This window comes from Sinocyclocheilus anshuiensis, unplaced genomic scaffold (assembly GCF_001515605.1).
Source record: "Sinocyclocheilus anshuiensis isolate Anshui unplaced genomic scaffold, SAMN03320099.WGS_v1.1 scaffold1185, whole genome shotgun sequence".
Classification (NCBI taxonomy): domain Eukaryota; kingdom Metazoa; phylum Chordata; class Actinopteri; order Cypriniformes; family Cyprinidae; genus Sinocyclocheilus; species Sinocyclocheilus anshuiensis.
The window spans coordinates 676525-697756 of NW_015548278.1; positions in this window are offsets into that span (position 1 = coordinate 676525).

Below are 21232 nucleotides of genomic sequence, written 5' to 3' on the forward strand. Positions count from 1 at the left end.
TTCCTCTGAGGAAGGATCTACTGACTCAGAGACGGGGCACCCCTTGGCACCCGCGTCCAGACCTCTGGAAACTTCACGCAGAGGTTCACGCGGAGGTTCTAAGTGACCTACCCCAAGACGTAGTTGACACCATCACTTCAGCGAGAGCACCGTCTACGAGACACGCCTACGCTTTGAAGTGGAACCTATTGTCTTCTGGACAACTGTCAGATCAGCAGTCTTCCCCATGATTGTGTAGCCTAGTGAACCAAACTGAGAGACCATTTTGAAGGCTCAGGAAACCTTTGCAGGTGTTTTGAGTTGATTAGCTGATTGGCATGTCACCATATTCTAATTTGTTGAGATAGTGAATTGGTGTTTTTTTGTTAAATGTGAGCCAAAATCATCACAATTAAAATAACCAAAGACTTAAACTACTTCAGTCTGTGTGCATTGAATTTATTTAATACACGAGTTTCACAATTTGAGTTGAATTACTGAAATAAATGAACTTTTCCACGACATTCTAATTTATTGAGATGCACCTGTATTTTGGTTAGATACAGTTTTGAATTGATAGATTTCCAAGTAAAAAAGGAACAAAGGAAATCATAAAAGTATTCCTTGTCTGATTCCCAAGGCCTATGCAACTCCGTATGTGTTACACAGAATGAAGCGCTTACCTACTCCCTTTTGTACACTGTGTAACTCAAATACTGTGGGGACCTATATGCACATGTTCTTTGACTGTCCACTCATTAATACATTTTGGGATAAGGTTTTTCTAATTTTTACAGAATAGTGTGATAGGGTTGTTTCTAAACATCCCAATATTTGTCTGCTGAATGATGATTCTGATCTCAATTTGAACGCTTATTAGCATAGACTATTTCACACCGCATTAACTGCAGCCAAGAAGGTCATCTTTAAAATTTGGCATGAACCCACATTCCCAGCTGACAAAATGTGGCTCTTAGAACAAAAAAATATTGCACTGTTAGAACATTCAACAGCAAGGATTAATAAAGCCAAACCAAGAACAATTAAGGCATGGTCAGAATTTATTGATACACTTTCTTATATAATAACTCGATAGACCAAATACAGTGTATGATAAATAAGAGCAGTTGGTATTCCAGATGTGTATAGATGTGGTTTGTCACCCCTGTAGTGTGTTTGTTTAAATTGTATTTATTTATTATTATTATTTATTTATTTATTTGTTTATTTTATGTTTTTATTTATTTTTTTAATGCAGACTCTGGTTTGTATATAGTTATTATAGGCCTTGCATGTTTGCTTTGTTCTACAATAAATAAACAATCATAAAAGTATTCCATGTGACTCCAGTGGTTTAACCTCAATTATTTGAAGCAACACGAGTGCATTATTTGTGCAAAAACAATTCATGACTTTATTTGCAAAATATAAATATTAAATTCATGTTCACACAACAACATCTGCTTTCACGTCAACACAACATGCATGCATTGTGATGTTCTCTGAACGTGTTAGAGATTAATATTTTGTAAATAAAGTGGTAAATGCTTTTTTTTTTTTCACAAACACAGCACTCGCGTAGCTTAATAAAATTGATGTTAAACCGCTGGAGTCACGTTGATTACTTTAATGATGTCTTTATACCTTTCTGGGGCTTGAAAGTGGTAGTTGCGTGGGCTGTCAATGAGGGGACAGGAAGCTCTAAAATTTCATTAAAAAGATGTTCCTTTTTGTTCTGAAGATGAACAAAAGTCTTACGTTTGGAACGACATAGGTGAGTAATTCATGACAGGAATTTCATTTTTGGGTGAGCTAACTCTTTAAGAACAAATTAAGATATTCACCTTAAGAAATCTCACTAAATAGTCAGCTGCCTGAAGGAGGCTGATCGCTTGTGCTCCCTTACAGCTGCCTGAAGGAGGTTGATCGTTGCTCCCTTTGTGATGTTGGGGGGCAGAGATGTCCTACCCTGTTGAGTCTAAAATTAAAGGTCAATAAAACATCTACCTACCAAATTATGAAAACAACTGGCTTGACAACTCATTTTATAAAAACTAATTTTATAAAAATATACGACCAATTCTCACTATTAACTAGTTGCTTATTAGCATGCATATTACTAGCATATTGGCTGTTTATTAGTACTTATAAAGCACATATTCCGCATGAGCATTTTCTACATCCCTAATCCTACCCAATGCCTAAACTTAACAACTACCTTACTAACTATTAATACGCAGTAATTAGGAGTTTATTGAGTCAAAAGTTGTAGTTAGTAGTTAACAGTGAGAATTGGACCTTAAAATAAAATGTGAACAAATGTACTTTTGCAAAGTAATTTGACTGGACAAATTCAAAATGAATGTTATAAAGCACAGAAACTCTGGTAATGCCAAATAGCAACAAAACTATGATTATTTTTGGTGTTTGTGCCCATTATTATCTCATATGTTATCTGTTAGATCTTACCATCACCAGGTTCTAGTCTGTTACTTCTCTGTACAGCCTTTAAATGCCAAGCCAGGTACTCTGAGCCACTTAATGCATCATAGAAGTGCTCCTAAAAACACAAATAGCAAAAACACAAAAACAATACATTTAAACATGAAGGCATATCCAAACATTAATCAAAAGTTAAACTGTTAAATAGATAAACTGTTGCATCAATATTTCATCTGAAAGAATTATGTACATATCCATTCTAAGAATATGGGTCCTCCAAATAAGTCAAGTCATGTCAGTCAAGTCACCTTTATTTTTATAGCGCTTTATACAATACTGATTGTGTCAAAGCAGCTTTACAGTGTCAAACAGGAAAATAGTTTGTCAATAACAAAGAGTCATCCAGAAAAAGTGTGCTTTGAAGTGGTATGCAAAGAGGTCATTGTTGTGCTTTATTGTAAATAAAGCACAGCTATTTGCCAATCATCTTCCAAGACAAGCACTACACATTATTCTATACCATATACATGCCTTTTTTGCTGCTTGTTCATCAGAACAGTCTTCTGACAGCCTTGGTTTCCTACTTGGGTGATCGTCAAAAAAATCAATGTTGATGCAGTGGATGCAGTGGATGCACATGATGCTTCTGAAGACATCGAGACATCAGACATATCTAGATTTTTGTGCAAAACAAATAAGGTCAATTTTTTCAAACAAAAATTTATGAAACGATCCTGCCTAAACTTCACAACCTATACTACTCAGCAAACCACCTTCATGAACATGTTTATTAAATTTGTAGCAGCAGTACCTTCTAATACTGGAAAGAACCATCCAGTCAAGTCAAAGCTGTCACTGATTTAGTAGCATAAATAACGTGAGCTTTACTTTCGTTAGTTATTTGATCTGCATCTTTGAATCTAGAATTCTACCCATTAAAAATCAGACACAAAGCTAAAGTAGTGCAATAAGATTACATTTAGGTGAATGAACAGTGAACTATCAGCGTCTGATGCTGCTTCTCTGGGGAGACCACTGTATTTCACCCCTTAGTGTTGCATCGCTTGTCTGTATAAAACTCTTAGGAAGCAGCCATATCAGCTACTCTATTAATCTGTATTGTTACTGTTTATGTATTTATGTATCAAAAAACAAATCATGCCAATAAACATCACATGAATCTGCCAAACTCGTGAGAGACTCAAAATGTCTGTGAGGTGTTAACTCCAGAAGTGTTATTTCTTATGCAAAGGAGTGTTACAACTACTCTGAATCTCAACACTCACAAGTAACACCAATAAATTAACACTGATATATTTGCTGTGTGAGTAAAAGTAAAGGCATAATGACATGTGTCAAGGCTTCAACACACCACTGACTATGCATGACCTCCACATGAAAAGCATTGCGTGATCAGTGCCACAATAGGGCTATTTTCTGAGGTTGATAAGAAGGTAAGAAAAGGTCGGGATGAGTATGATTTTTTTTTTTTATAAATTGATGCTTTTATTCAGCAAGGACACATTAAATTGATCGAATGTGACAGTAATGACATTCAGCATATTAGAAGGATTTCTGAAGGATCATGTGACAATGAAGACTGGAGGAATGACTGCTGAAAATTCAGCTTTGCATCACAGAAATACATTACATTTTAAGTTATATTAAAATAGAAAGCTTTAATTTTATACCATTTTTAAAAAATAAAGTCATCCACAAACAAGGTTTTGGGAGTTTTTGTCAGGTTTAACTCTCACATTTGTCCCCAAATTATGGTTAAGTAGGTACACGCATGCTCAAAACAGATTATATAAGAATAGCAGTTTAATAATAAAGTTTCCTCACATTTTATGCATGTGTAAAGATGCATTCCTCTGCTTTTGTTCACTAGCAATGATGTTTCACTTGTGGGTGATATTTCCCCTGTCATCTGTGAGGATTAAAAGAATGTGGGGAAAAAACGTTAGCACAGAATGCTACGTTAATTGCGTTAATTATTTTTAACATGTTAATCAGAAAATAAATTAATGTGTTATTTTCTCAGCCCTGATTAGATTTTCAGTGACAAATGCAGTTCAATGTTGAAATAGTTTGAACTTTGAGCAAAACCACTGGACCACCAGTGTAATGCTGTAGCTGGACTCTTCACTTCATAGCATTCCAGCCCAGGCTCATTGGAAATACATGATTGTGATGACATTTCTACAACACCAATATTACGTACCTTACTGTAGGTTTCATGGCAGTTTCAAAGTGAAATGTTCGGTGAGTGGTGCTAAAACGCATGTTCAGTATGTGTCCGTGGCCATATTTTTATTACATTGGTACAGGCGCGAAATTGTTGCATTTTTATTACTTTGCTTTAGGTACGTATTGCGATGGTTCAGAATTCAAATGTCCTGGGAGGTTAATGCTCTATCTTGTTGAAAAATATCATAACCCCTACACCAAACCCAACCCTAAACCTACCCGATAGTGTTAACGAACGCAAAAGGGATAAAAAAATAAATCCATTCGCTGATGGTATGGGGGTTTGAGCTGTTTTGTCAAACCGTAGTCTTGCGGGATTCGTGCCGGAGCGCTTCACCTGACAAGCGCAACTCTGTATCGCATGAGCTACCAAGCAAACCTACTGAATTAGAAAACTCATATATGAAGCTGTATATCTGACACTAACATTCAGAAGTATCAGTTTTCAAATCTTGCAGGGTGTTAAAATTGTTTTGAAGTCATAACATAATATTGTGCAAGGAACTGTGCGAAAATTAGGCTTCCTTAATCAAAACTCTGGCCCTTTAAATCATACTTTGTGTGAAAAGGAATAAAAGTTGATGGAATTACTGCCTCTAGTGTTCATTTCAACTGGAAACTGCAGCGATTTGTACGAATAGGTACGTTTTATTTTTGAGTTTTGCAGAAATGTAGGTAAAGTCACGTATTCCCAGTGAGCCTGGGTAACAGCATTCAGAACTTTGTGGAACATTGTCTCAGGTCCCATTCGTCTTGTTGAATCAAAGTTCTTCAGCACCAGATGTGTGGTTGCTGTGGAAACTGTAGTCTCACATAATTTAGGGAGCTGTGAGCTCAGGTGTTTTCCATGTGTGACACAGACCTGTCAGTTAAAAGAGATGTAGTGTGTATATATTTCAGATAAGACGTATTAGGCACTTCATGTGTAGAATGAAAATTGTTTTTGACCCTTGTTTGTGGCAGGGCAGCAGAAGATGTTTCTGCCTGTGAACAACTCTAAAGGTGTACTCACTAGGGCTGCACGATAAATCGCATATATGATCGTGGTTTTGCAGCTTGTCAGTGAAAAACGACGCAGTGTAGTAAATGCTGCTCCATGTGACAGCACGCTCGTGATGGAGATTTATCGCTGATTACAGAACCGGCTTAACTGACAAGATGCGCATTAAATATCGCATGCGATTTATCGTGCAGCCCTAGTACTCACACTAGGCACAGTTGCCTTGAACCGAGCCCCAGCACGATTATCCCCACTCCCCCGCTGTCCTGCACTCACACTTGCACTAAACATTCCGGGCCGGAGCACGCTTACGTCATGTACGAGATAACGGAGAAAACCACTCTCGCTAATAGACTACCTAATAAATTAATTTATGCCATGCAGCGATTTTCACTTGCATGTATCAGAAGATTATTACGGAGGCAGCTGACGTTAATGAAAGAATTTGCAGCTTTACTCGCAAACTACAATTCCTGTTCATCAAGAACCAGACCCGTTATAAATGTAATTAAATTAATTGAAAAGTGTACTGTAGTACTAGTAATAGAAGATGTTTGCGGTCGTAATGATGACAGTAGTGCATACAAAATAGTAGCTGTTCTGTGCTCCGGCGCGTTTAGCGATCACACTACATGCATACTGCACCCAATTGCAACTGAACCGTGCTCTGGCCCACCTCTTCCAAGCGGGCCAGGGACAGCCAAACAAACCGTGCACGGGCGCGGTACGGAGCGATCACACTAGTCAAATGAACCGGGCTTTGGGGTTCAAACGTGCTCGGGCACGGTTCAGATTGCTTAGTGTGAGTACACCCTAAATATCCCCTACCTGAATGACCAAAACAGCTGTGTCAGCCAGGACATGAGACCTCTCATCAATCCGGCCTGGACTGCAGCCCAGGACATGACCCTGACTCCTGAATTGGTTAAGGACTTAATGTTAATTCCATAAAAAACAGCCTTCTTTAGTTCAATTCAGTCCAGTTTCACAATGAAAACACTGCTGTAGTGACATTATCCCACACGTTTTTTGACCTTGTTTTAGAGGAATCAATATAGTCTTTAAACCTAGGTCTATAATACCTGGAAAGATAGCCTTTATCATCCTCGTTAATCTCACTGGTAGTTGCTTGGCACAGAAGTACACAAGATAAAGGCTGGTGTTTTTGGTTGATGTTCCAAAAGTTTTTTTTAGCAACTCACCTGAGCTGTACAGTAAATGCCATGTGACTGATACAGAAGTAGCTATAACTGCAATATTGTCCTATATTTTTAATAGTAGTACTCTATGCGGATCATAAGAATTTTAAGAAATTATTCTGACTTTGATTCTGATTCAAACAGTTCTGCTACTGGTTTCTATCCAATGACTATTCTTGAGTACTTTTTTTTTCTTGAATCTTTGAAACGTAAATGACAGTATTTTAATGAAAACTGAGATATTTCTGTCCCTCCGTTGAAAGTCCATTACACCAAAACTTGAACAATTCAAACACTTCAAAAACTCATCAGGAGATCATAAAATAAATCCATTTTAAATCGTGCGGTTTAAACCAAGTCTTCTAAACAGACATGATTGCTTTGTATGATGAACAGAGTTAATTTATGATTTTATTCAGATATAAGCATTGATCAACACACATACATGGAGCACATCAAATAAGGTAAACTGAAGCTCAAACGTTGCTCATCATGAAAGAAGTAATGATGTTTTTCTCACGCATCAAAATTTTAGAATCATAAACATGGACTTTAAATAGAAGAACAGAAAAATCTTGTGTATGATGAATATATGTGTGTGTGTGTGTGTGTGTGTGTGTATATATATATTCATTTGTTTTTAAAAGATAAACAAAATATTATTGGTTTGAAATGACATGAGGGTGAGTAGATTGATGACAGAATTGTCCATTTTGAGTGAAGTCCTAATAGTACAGTGCAGGTATTTTGACGGTAACATTAATATGTGACAAATGTGACGTGACATGTGGCCAAGTATGGTGACCCATACTTGGAATTAGTGCTCTGCATTTAACCCATCCAAAGTGCAATATATACAGTATATATAGATATGAAATGGTAAAGGCTAAATACAACCAAATCGCAATGGAATTATGTGAAAGGCCACAACCAGCAAAGACATCCAATATAACAGATTAGAGAACATTTTTAAAGCAGCACTAGAGTGACATTTCCTCATAAAACAGTATAGTTCAAAAACAAAATCTCTCTGACTGAACCAGACACTGACACCTTTGATTCAACTGCTCTTTGCCATGGCTGCTCCCCCGTATTCATCAGGTGTCTGTTCTGTCAGCATTTTCTAGCCTAGTCACTTAAACTGTCAAATGGAGTGAAACGGCGAGCACCCATGCTGCTTAGATACTCATTGCAGGGTGGCTGCATCTAACCTGTATATTACAGACCCATGCATATTCGTTTGAATTGCATTCAAGCGCTTTGGTGAGTAATGACTCCGCCACGACTTTTTCCATTTTCTCTCACCCATTTTGCTGTTTCTTGATGTGTAAATTCAGTGCAGTGACCACTGATCCCTCGACTGAAGACAGCTGTTCTATATATTTTCTCTCGGCTTCAGATAATGTGTTTTATGCATCGTCGGCCTCTGTAATTGTCAGTAGTTGTGGCAGTCTGTTTTTTTGTTTAGCTTTTTCCACACCTCCTGAAACGTTTATTTTTCAATGGCTCTCTCTTCCTTTCTCCCAGCACAGGTCTCTTCTTTTCACCTCTTCCTGTCTTTCCATCAGCTTTTTTTCTCCTTCTTTTTGTTTGTCAAAAGCCTTTTGTAAAAGCTGCCTCTTCTCTCCAAAGACCACTCTCTTGATAAAGGAAATCATGCCTGATGAAGGCATTGTGCTGTGAGAGTCTAATGCCCGTCATGTTTTCGGGCCAGGAAGAAGGGGTGGGTGGTGATGATGGACATAAGATGTCGTCTAAGCGAGATTTAGTCACCTGTGCAGAGCCCTATTACAGAAAGTCCCCTGAAGACCTTAACACTTCCTAAGTCCAGGAGAACCATTAACTTGGTTAATACGGACACTGAGTGGAAAGGCTGATGGGTTTGTTCTTGGAAATCAATCCCTCAGCCACTTCAGATGGGATCACTGTGTCTTAATATATTTTCAAGAGGAAAAAGGGAGGGCTTTTCTTTTCTCCCCACCATTTTAAGTGCTTTTGCACGTCTTTGTCCAAAAAATATTGCCTGGGATTCAAACCCATGACCTGTTAGTGCCAAGCAACAGGAAAAAAAGAAAGAGAGAGAGAGAGAGAACTGTATTTTTCCCTCATCATGGTAACGCGCTGCTTTTGCAAGGTTCCGTGAAAATGTTTCAGCTTTTATTTTCCTTTTTCACCCTGAAGAAGATATCACAGGTTCATCAAGTTCATCGAAATGATCCATCCTCGATCACTTTTAGTCAGCTTTGACAAAACTCCTCTCAGCTAGCACTTCTTTTCAAAGTGAAAGTAGCCTTGTCACCAGACCTGAATACAGCACGCTGATTTGCTAAAATGGATTTATCAAGGGCGCTTGTCGGCCTCTGCAGTAAAACGTGAACCCGCGATGCCTTGAAAGTGGACAAAACATATATATATACTGTATATATACATAGTTCAGTCATGGAACTCTTCCAAATAGCTAATTGTTGCTTCTAAAGCTGGCAGCGTGGCCAATCAATCTTTTTGTCATGTGTTCTTAACCTTATTTATTCCATCCCAACATGGCTCAACTTCATAGGAATTTTCCTAGCCACCCTCCTTCCCCAGCACCACCTGTCTAGATCTGCTACGGGGCTCTCCCTACTCTCCTATTGCAACATGTATGCAATTGCAGCATGCATCCCCTTTAATTATGTGCATGTTTAGGCAGTATCCTTCAACCACGCCAGCAGCCGCAGCGTATTAGATCTAGTACACATAATAGCTGTTCCAAACCTAATGCTACATACTGTATAACCAGACACACATGGAATCTGCAGACACGTTTTCCATAATGACTGTGGGGCAAAATCTAGAATTCTGTGCAATGGATTTAAAAATGGTCAATTATGTTCAACTGAGGAGAGTTCTACTTTTGTTAATTGGGCCAATGACACATAATATTGTCTAAAATAAAGGAGGGAAAATGTTATTTTCACAGTTGCACCATGTGGCATTTTACAGCCTGAACTAACATTATCTGGTATTTTAAGAGTTTTTTTTTCTCTCTAAGAATTAATCATAAAAGGTAATGTCAAAGTTAGTTAGCTTACCCCAAATGAAAAGCCGCAGCGTATCAGATCTAGTCCATCAAGACAAAACTATGTATGTTCCATTCTTATCAATAAATTTGTTTAAATGTATTCTGAGGATTGTCAAGATTGCAATCCATATGAGAAATGGATCAATGATATATAATAACATATAAAGTGTATCATAAAGAAATTACACCAAGAACAGTAACAATAACTTCAGCTTCCATGCCAATGATAACATTCAGTTTGATATAACTGCACACTTTACTCCTGCCACTTTCAATGATTGAGTTTATTAAATTAGGGTGGATTCTGTTTGAAAGTTTTTTTGTTTTTTTTTATCATTCATCAATTGGAAATCTTTCTGAAAGTGATTCCAACAATGTTGTCCTCTGTCATTATTGTTACAGTTGTGGTGTGGACTTCCCTGTTCTTGTAGAATTAGAACGATTATTGAAACGTTAGGGTTATAGTTATCATACATATTGTTGTAGTTATCATTTTTGGTCTGAATGGCCATTTTTACTGATCTTGACACAGTCAATGAGGGTTTTTCTTTTTATACATACCAAATGACTTTGATTTCAATATAGATCAGGGTTCCTCAAATCAGAGTTCAGCTGCAGCTCTATCAAACATACATGAACAAGCTAATCAAAGTCTTCATGATTACTCGAACATTACAAACAAGTGAGTTTGATCAGGATTGGAGCTTAACTCTGCAGGATGGTGAATCTATTTACCCTCTCAGTTTGCTGAGAAACACAGTATTTGAAGATGCTGGGATTGAGATGTAGAGAGGAACTCTGTTTTATTTATTTTTTTAATGTAATTCTGACCCGCTACATAATTGAGGTGGCAATTCTGCCTTGTTTTCCTTCTCATTGCAGCAAGTATAATCTCCTCTCATTGCGCTGAAACCTTTGAGTACAGGCTAATTTGCCAGAGAGGCCTTTTACATTTTAATCAAATATTTATATAGCAATAACCCAGATGACAAAGGGCTATGTCTTTGAGAGGAGCTCAAATAACACATTATTGTTTCTAGACATCTCTTTATGGAAGTAAGACCCAACATGGGTAGCACAGCTGCTGAACAAGACTTTAACATAATAGCTGTTCCAAACCTAATGCTGCATACTGTATAACCAGACACACATGGAATCTGCAGACACGTTTTCCATAATGACTGTGGGGCAAAATCTAGAATTCTGTGCAATGGATTTAAAAATGGTCAATTATGTTCAACTGGGGAGAGTTCTACTTTTGTTAATTGGGCCAATGACACATAATATTGTCTAAAATAAAGGAGGGAAAATGTTATTTTCACAGTTGCACCATGTGACATTTTACAGCCTGAACTAACATTATCTGGTATTCTAAGAGATGTTTTTTCTCTCTAAGAATTAATCATAAAAGGTAATGTCAAAGTTAGTTAGCTTACCCCAAATGAAAGAGTTGATTAATCCTAAAATGAAAAATTATGTTATCATTTACTCACCCTTGTGTTATTACAAAGCTGAATGACTTTGAAAATGTTAATGAAAAATTGCTAAATATTTAGTTATTTCTCAAAATATATTTTATATTCCACAGATAAAAGACACTTATACAGATTTGGAATGGCATCAATTATGACAGAATGTTCACTTTTGAACTGGCCCCTTCTAGTATTTCATCCTTTTAATCAGGATTTATTTATTTATTTATTTTGCTTGTGATGCAATAAAATTGTTTGGCTTATGAATATTAATTAGGTAAAAACTTAAATTAAATCACTAACATCTGAAATGTCAAACATTTACCCTAAACAGTATTTTCGATGTCATATTAAGTGGGTTGTCATAAATCATTGTAGCTCTAGCATCAGTGGATATATTTGCAATCGGAACATATTTGCTTGCATTTTCTTTTTTGATAGTGAGAAATGGAAAAGCAAAAAGAAGGTGTAGCGCGCATGACTGAGAGTTGTGTGGGAGAGAATATTGGCGCTGTTGCTTTCTTCTACTGATAAAATGGATTTATTCTTCTATACATCCCTTTCACAAGCTCATACTGTATCTCATGAAGTGGTGAGGACATCTCCCACCCATCTTCACTGTAAATTATACTGCTGGCAGAATATTCTCTATGGCTGTGTTCAGGATACACAACAGAGCATGATACACCATAGCAAGGGTTCTTAACTCTGGAACTTAAGGTCCACTTTCCTGCAGAGTTTAGATGTAACCCTAATCAAACACACCTCAACATGCTAATCAAGGTCTTCAGGTTTTCTAGAAAGTTATAGGCAGGTATGTTTGAACAAAGCTGGAGTTAAACTCTGCAGGAAAGTGGATCTCGAGGGCCAGAGTTGAGAACCCCTGTGCTACAGTAGGTAGGTAGCTACAGTATGTACTACTTAGCATTTTGAAAAACAGTATATACAGTAAATGTATGTTATGCTAACAGTTATGAAACATTCTTGTCACATGACCTCATTGTATTATGTGGAGACCAGTTATAATCACATAAAATACTAATATTTTGTGATTTTAATGCACTGAATTGACTAAAAATGTCCTAACCTTTTGTAGTCCTGTCATATATATATTATGCAAGGTATTCACAGAAATCAAAGCTGAAATTACTTCATTTGTCCTTTTGAAAATCAAAGGTCAAGTCGAGCACATTGCATTTGTGGGATATTGAAGACTTTTCAAGCTGTTGTCATGAATTCTTGAGATATTCTGCTTTTAAAAAAGCAGTGTCCTTTAGTGTCCTCACAGGAAGTGGTTTGGATTGTGCATGTGAACAAGTGTCCATGCTTGGCCTGCACACAGTGGGGTGCGAGGTGAGGTGAGTCAGTGTCAGAGGCAGACACGTTGAGGCCGCTGACTCGGCAGCTGATAAGAATAGAATTACTGCTAGACGGACAGCTGTGCAGCGCCGTTGATGAGGTAGAAGTGACGATAAGCCCTTCATGGCTGTTTGAGGAAGAAGAACAGATATGCTGCTGACAAACAACTGTGCCTGGCGCAGGCTATACTTTGGTGATAACAGACAAACTGCTCTGTTGTTCAGCTTCTACATGATGCCCATCAGTGATGTGGGAAAGATCTGTCTGCTTGTAAATCTGCTTACCTTTGTGACAATAGGAACAAAGCCAGCTGGGCTTGTGTTTTCCGCAGATGCACTACATTAATCCAGTGCTTCTATATGAGAGAGACACACACAGAAGTCATTTGTTGCTTGTAATCGTTGTCATATATATTATTATTATTCGTTGTATGCCCTAACGTCTACCCAGAACACCCTAACAATTGTAAAGCAATGGTGTAGCCACTACCCAGAACCACCTAACAAATGAGTGGTTTAAATAATAATAATAATAATAATAAGAATAATAATAAGAATAAATCTATACAATGAAAGCCAATGGCTACCAACATTCTTCAAAATAAATTATTTTATATTCAGCAGAAGAAAGAAAGTCATACAGGTTTGGAACAACATGAGGATAAGTCAGTTAGGACAGAATTTAAAAGTTGTTGATTACCAATAGAGTTCAAAGGAACTTACGACCATAAATAGCTAACAATGCTTTTGGGAAACGCACCCCAGATCAAGCTTTGTTTCCATGAGCTTTGTGCAGGCAAAAGTCACTCACATTTCTTCAGAGAATGCAAAAGTCTAGTTTTTAATGTTGTTGCTGTTAGGCAGATTTTATTGGGATCTCAAGCAGCACAGAATTGTCTACATACAGATATTGAAAGGATTTTGAGACCTCTCCCATGTCTGAGCATCCCAGTTGTTTCATTCAGTGTTCTCTTGTGTGGATACAAACAATATTCTTCAAATCCGTCTTGCTCCTTCAGAGAGATGTGGACCATCTTTTTAAAGCATCATCATTTCACCTGCCTGAACAGAAACAAGGGGGTGTTATGACTCCTTTATGGAGGGAAACTAATCAATGTTGGACACTTGAAGTCCAATTATGAAGCATCTTCCTCTGTGTTTGTCTCTGCATTTTATGTCTCTGCAGAAGTGTTCCATAGTATGCGTAGAAATTTAGACCCTGGAGAGATGAGAATATTTGAGAAGAAATATTTGTTGCCTTCATATTTGTTACACCTGCATAATACTTGAGCAGTTCAAAAATGTTGTAAAGCCATTCGGGTTGTCTTAGAAAGTGCCTGGATGTTCTCTCTGAAGTGCTGTGGTGTATTGAGCACCTCAGTCTCTTTTGTTTTTGTGGATCAGGTATATATGTTGGCCTCTTTACTAAAGTTGTGCTATGATGGAGTGGCTATCTACACTGTAAAAAATAAATGTGTTTTTACAGAGAAAAAACAGTAGAATTTGACAGTAATATCACATTTTGACAGGAACTGAGAAATTCCATAAAAATGCATACATTGACACCAAATGTACATTTTATCTGTTTTTCATGTGATTATATGTGTTTCTGAAAAAAATGGCCTTTTGTCTTTAATTAAAAGTAATTGTTATGTATTTTTAACCTTACATGTCCTTAAAAAAACGTTCATATATAATGTTTTTTCAGAGTTGAGAAAAATGTATTTTTACAGAGAAAAAAACAGTAGAATTTTACAGTCATATCACATTTTGATCAGAACTGTGATTTTCCATAAAAACACATACATTAACACCAAATGTAGCCTACATTTTATCACCTATTTAACTGATTAGAATATGTGTTACTGGAAAACGTGTCATTTGCGGGGTGAGACGTACCCACCACGTTTTGCCAAGGAGCGATTTTGTCCCCACCACTTTTTAGAAACACCTTTGCTGCACGGATGTACCCAATAACAATTTTATGTAGCAGAGCAGAGCATTCATATAATTCGTTTGTTAAAGAGGCGATCGGGCGCTGGAATGTGTTGTTTCTGAAAACATACTGAGTGCTCGTTGCCACCGTTATCAGTGGATGAAGGCAACAGTCAGTGTTGCCCGTGCACAGTCTTCACAGTTCAAGCCAAGTACAGGTTTCTGCAGGAAAGTAATGGGACTTACCAGATCGGGGTGTTTTTAGACCATGTAACCTGACAGGCTGACGTCATAGTGACGGTAGGTTTAGGGGTGGGGTCAGGTAAAGGGGATCATTTTCATTGCATGATTTAGAAACACCCAGCAGTTAGAAAACGCCCACAAATTTAGAAACGCCCACTTTTGCTCTGCAGAAACCTCAATCTCGTTCAAGCAGAGGAACGCTTCAATCAGTCGCGGAACGCTATTGCAGACCCTGAATTTGTTGTGGTGAAATCACAAAATAAAATGCACACAAACGTGTTCGTATTCTTGATATACAATCATGGATAAACATCTTTCTTTCTGTCTTTTGGGGTGATTTGCATAAGTAAATTTAAACAAACAAAAAAAAGTTATTTCCGAGGTTGGATTCGAACTAAGAACCTCTGATGCCTTCGTCACGGATTCAACCACTGGCCCACAGCAGTGCAACTTCGTATTAGTGATAAACAATGAGATCTGGCAATAAAATAAAATCAATGTAAAAGCAAAATCGATTTCTGTACATTGTTACTTTTTTCTGCAATCATTATTGCACGTATTTCATATTAACACCTTATTGGCAGAGGCCATTTACATTAGCTCCGCCCACCAATGTCTGGTGGGCGTAGACAACATTACAAAAATACAACAAACTAAAGTCCCAGCTGGCGTATAGGGCACGAATCAATCGATGGCAGCCTTTGATACGATCGACCCGAGTTCTAATCTGCCTTATTCCGAACTCATTCTCCTCTCTTTTCCCATCACATATCAGATGGGAAAGACATTTGTTTTCTATTAAAATGAAGGAAATATTTAAAAATGGAAATAGAGTGGCATTTAAAATTATAAAGGGAAATTCCTACAAATGCATATGCAGTGAGGTCAAGCTGCAAAGATCAATGTCCATGCCTTTTCATCACATGTAGCCTATTCGGTAAACCCTAACAGTACTTTTAAACACTAATATGGAGTGTGCAGTGCTACAAACAGTAAGCAAATAGCTGTTTTAAGGGCATAAACTAATTTAACACTTAAATGTATTTCTTCCTGCAAAATATGTTCCATGTGCTCTTTAACAGCCTGACATAAACCTCAATCTCGTTCAAGCAGAGGAACGCTTCAATCAGTCGCGGAACGCTATTGCAGAGACCCTGAATTTGTTGTGGTGAAATCACAAAATAAAATGCACACAAACGTGTTCGTATTCTTGATATACAATCATGGATAAACATCTTTCTTTCTGTCATTTGGGGTGATTTGCATAAGTAGATTTAAACAAACAAAAAATAGTTATTTCTGAGGTTGGATTCGAACTAAGAACCTCTGATGCCTTTGCCGCGGATTCAACCACTGGCCCACAGCAGTGCAACTTCGTATTAGTGATAAACAATGAGATCTGGCAATAAAATAAAATCAATATAAAAGCAAAATCGATTTCTGTACATTGTTACTTTTTTCTGCAATCATTATTGCACGTATTTCATATTAACACCTTATTGGCAGAGGCCATTTACATTAGCTCCGCCCACCAATGTCTGGTTGGCGTAGACAACATTACAAAAATACAACAAACTAAAGTCCCAGCTGGCGTATAGGGCACGAATCAATCGATGGCAGCCTTTGGTGAGATATGCTATTTGTGCAGTGGTAATCTTGGGAGCACACACTAGCTCAACCAGTTCTTTCAACTTAATAGTCAGTTGCCAAACAGGGTCTTGTGAATCTACTCTGTCTCCTATTATCACAGGAAGAAATCTGAGAAGACACCAGTTCTCAGCTGCTTGACCACCTAACTTACTGCCTTTTTTGCATACCTGGGAGGGGGCAGACCCAGCATCAGAACCCAGATATTTGAACTGTGCAATTTTCCTGTTCAATTGTGTATATGAAAACCACTTATTTTTTACAAAGTGTGTCAAGAAAATGGCTAGATCAACCGCTACAACACCTTCAAATAAGTCATGGCCAATGCAGGGAGGAAGGCCAGGCTGAGCAACATGAAAATATTTCAGCGAGTTGAAAATGGAGTCAAACTTTAACCCATTTACAACATTTTCTTCAGTCGTCTTTAGAGTTTCCACTGCCATTTTATAGGAATCAACTGTCCGACTGGGAAAGTCTACACTTGCATTCTGAAGTTCAGTGCGTTCTACCAAGCAATACCTACAGCAATACTTGGCAGTGCTGAAGTTCTGTGAGTAACCACCGATGCAGTGAGAGCCCAAATTATCACCGATAATGGCCACAATTGTTGCACGTACTATGTCACCTGAAGATGTCACAATTCCATGCTCTTCAAGTTCTTTGACATCTGCCAACAACTTAGAAAAAATCTTGGTTTGACCAAAATAATTAAAATCTCTCTCATAACACAAAAGTAATAATTGAATGTTGTCAATGCATGACCTGTAAAATGGCTCAAAGTTGCCAAGTGTAAAATACACTCCAAGCATTTTGTGGGTCTTTTTAGCTGACCCAAGGGGGTTCACAATCTCAAAGGCATCCTGGTACAAGACAAGTTGGATTCTCAACTCAGGCTCCCTAAACAAGTCATTGCACTTGAACACAGATCCATCACAGATGTCACAGAACACATCAAAAGAGTGTACATGCGGAGGCTTGGCACACTGCTCCCAAACTACTTGGTCTTTCAACATGGTTTTTAAAGTGTTCTTCAATGGAATATATTGTGCATGACGTAGTTTTCTGTTCTCATCACGGCCAAGATACATAGTCTGTGGATGCACATAGGGAAAGTTTTTTTGGTAATACTGCCTTCTTTGGTATTCTGTGGAAAGTAACGCATTACAAGCTGAATGCAAATCATGGCCCTGCAAAGCCTGCACAACAGAATCAATATCACACTGTGAAAGGGTTGTTTTTGACCCAAGTATGTCTGCGAACGTTTTCTTTGTGTACTGATGACAGATATCATTTAAACTACTGAATTCCTCTACAATCATCTGAATGGTTGACGATGGCACCAGGTATTTGGCTTGCAGCTGCATATAAAACAGGCAAAGATTTTTCATGTACAATGACTGTGTGTTAGATTTAGTCAGCGAATCTGGGAATGCATTTTCATCACCTCCATCCTCAGTTACATCAAAACATGCTGAGGAAGGTTGTTCAGAGAAAGAGATTTTTAATTTCGCAAATGTTGAAGTCCTGTGCTTTCGTGAAACATGGGCAGTAAAGCTTGATCTCAAACTGAATATTTTGTCACATTTTTCAAAAGGACAGCATACCACCTCTCTTACTTCAGTTCTTGGTGTATCACCGTTATTCCCATTAATGGCAAACGTTTGGCACCCTGTGCTGCCATGCATTGCAACTTTTTTTTTACAGTGTAGATGTGAGAGGACATTATTTTTCATAGAAAGGCTTTTTATCTGAGCAACAGTGTAGAATATACTCAAATCTCAGTGGATCGGGTATGCCATATTTAATCTTGGATGAACAGAGATTCTCAGAGTAAGAATAATGGACAAACGTTTGATGTTGTCTTAGTCTCAGATACCTACTGACCTACTTTATTTTAAGTATTTGAAGGTGCAGGTTCATAGAAATAAACAGACCTTCTCATCATTATCAAAGACTGCTGGTGCACAATCTATGTAAAAGTTGCAAGAACTTTCCAAAATCACAAGCTCCAGTAAAATAAAAGCTATGGAAAAACTTGTATAAAAAATGAGGTGCGATGCTGCAATTAATGGCAAATCATTGCATAGAGATTGCAAAGTTAATGGCTTGTGCATCACTTATAAGAGAGTACATGAAATATCCACAGGCATAACTGAATCTTCTTCTTTGTTTCCAGACTTATGTGTGTGACAATCAGTGCTTATTCATTTTAGATTAACAGAAATCTAAACAGAATTTTAGCTAATTACTTCAGCATTGTTGCTAATAACCACTCACAGAGACAATTGTGCCACTATTTGAAAGAGCTATACCACTTCAAATTACTGCTCCTTTTATTTGACTGATTTTTACAAATCCCAAACAAGACAACCTGGAGTGCATTTCCAATACAACAATGTAACTTGCTGCTTAACTACCATAGCGCAATGCATCATTGGAGAAATTAACTAGCTAGTCTCGACTGTTTCCCGAAACTGTATTAACTTTGTCGCACATCCATTGTTTGAAGCACATTGGCTATTTAAGTCCACATGCCATACAAGAAACTATCCTTCTAACCACAGCCCAAGAGTTGTAGTTCCAACTAGGGATGTCCAGAGCCGATCTCAAGCATCGTCATGCAATAGGTGGCTGTATACACTTTCAACAGTCCACTGCCATTAAAGAAAGAGAAGACACTCAAATGTGTGTGTGTGATTCACACGAACAATGAGGTCTGTTCTAGCGCGTCACACGCGTTCATGATTCTGTGTTCTGTGCATATTTGATGTGCCCTTTGTGTAAGTAATCACTCTACAGTAATATATTTACTATTTAATTTTAACTGCCGTCAGACTATCTGAGACATCGTTGTCATAACGCGTTGCTATGGGTTGGGTCTTCCTTTGGACTTGACGGATAGCATTCTGGCATTCGCGAACTTCATGCTTTCTAACCTTATTAAACTTTTCTTTCCACTTTATGTTGCAATTAATCTGCTTATTGTACTTATAAAATAAAATAATTGTATTATCCCATGTTAATAATTGTGACCACACAGTCTGTTTACAATGTCATTTTAACATGTTTACATCTACCAGTGTCTTTATTCAGAGTGTGCATATATTGACAGATAGTGTGTATCTTATTGGAAGATATATATGTATATATATAAAAATGTGGCAAGGAAGGACAATCACACACACACACACACACACACAAAAAAAGAGATAATTTTACTGCATTTACAAACAAATAGCGACTATGCCACCCAGTATTACTACCCGGGGAGATACAAATACTAGACACACAGGTTCGAGTTTCTGTCTCAACACAAATGGACAATGAGACGTGGATATGGAAATACACTATTTGTTTTTATTAATACAACTTTAATAACTGACCATAAATAGTTAAAAGGAGACAGTCAAAAGCAATAAGTTCACAGCAGGCGTTCGCGAGAGTAACAATTAACTCTGGCATAGGGGCAAATAAACAGACTTTGCCCCCCAAAAAATAATAATAATAATAATAAACCAACCCAAGGAGCTGGGGCTCACCAGTAGTAAGGCAGGCTAGGTACTGGGCCTCCAGGAGACCCACACTAATATCCACACATGCACAAACCAAAAAGAAAACCACTCACACACTAGTAAAATCCACTTCAAAAATAAGAAAAAATGAAAGCTGCACAATCTGCAGGGTAACCCCCCCCCCCCCTGAAAATAGAGAAAGAAAGAATACAGAACAATTTAGACAAACATAAAACTACAATAAAGGTAATTACAGAAAAAGCTAAATAAATAACAAAAGAAAAGAGTTCAAAATAAATTTCACAAATAATAGTCAGGCACCACAATCAATTTAGGACATCTAGGTTTCCCAAATCAACTCTTACAGCAATATGTGGTACAAGTTTGTACACCAGGAGCACAGTTATCTTATTGAACTAGGAATAAGAAACAAACAAACAAAAATAAACTTAAACAACAAGCAGCAATTGCAGGTTAGAAACTAGCAGAACACGGGACACCACAGCACCCCAAGAGCAAGCTGGCAAGCAAGCTGCACAATAGAAAGAAAACAAAACAAAACAAAAAGCAAAGCAAAATAGCCGCATTGAAACGTCAAGCCATGCAGAGACGTAGCAGAATAAGACGCACTAACACACTGGTTTACATCTAAAATAAGAACAACAACAAACAAAACAAAAAAACAACGAGTCCACATACCTTTAAAGGTGATCATAAAAAAATTAAAAGTGAGTTTTACATACCGACATGAGGGACGCACATCACCCATCCGGCAGAACAACTCTTATGTGCTAATCACTAATCAAAAAGATAATAGAAAAATCATATATCCACTATGCGCAAGATATTAAAGAAGCATATAAACATTTACCAGGAAGATACAGGAACAGGAAGATAGCAATCACACATGCACACAGCAATGTAAACAGCGAGATTCAATACGCCGAAACTGCACACCGGCAAGACAACACATCCACTCTACACAGCCAGGGAGAGCTCCGAATAGACACCAGCCTTCCAGAAAGATGGCACAATTAGAAACAAATAAATGAAACTAAAAAATCAGACACAGAAATGCATTTCACCACATATACATATATATATATATATATATATATATATATATATATAAGT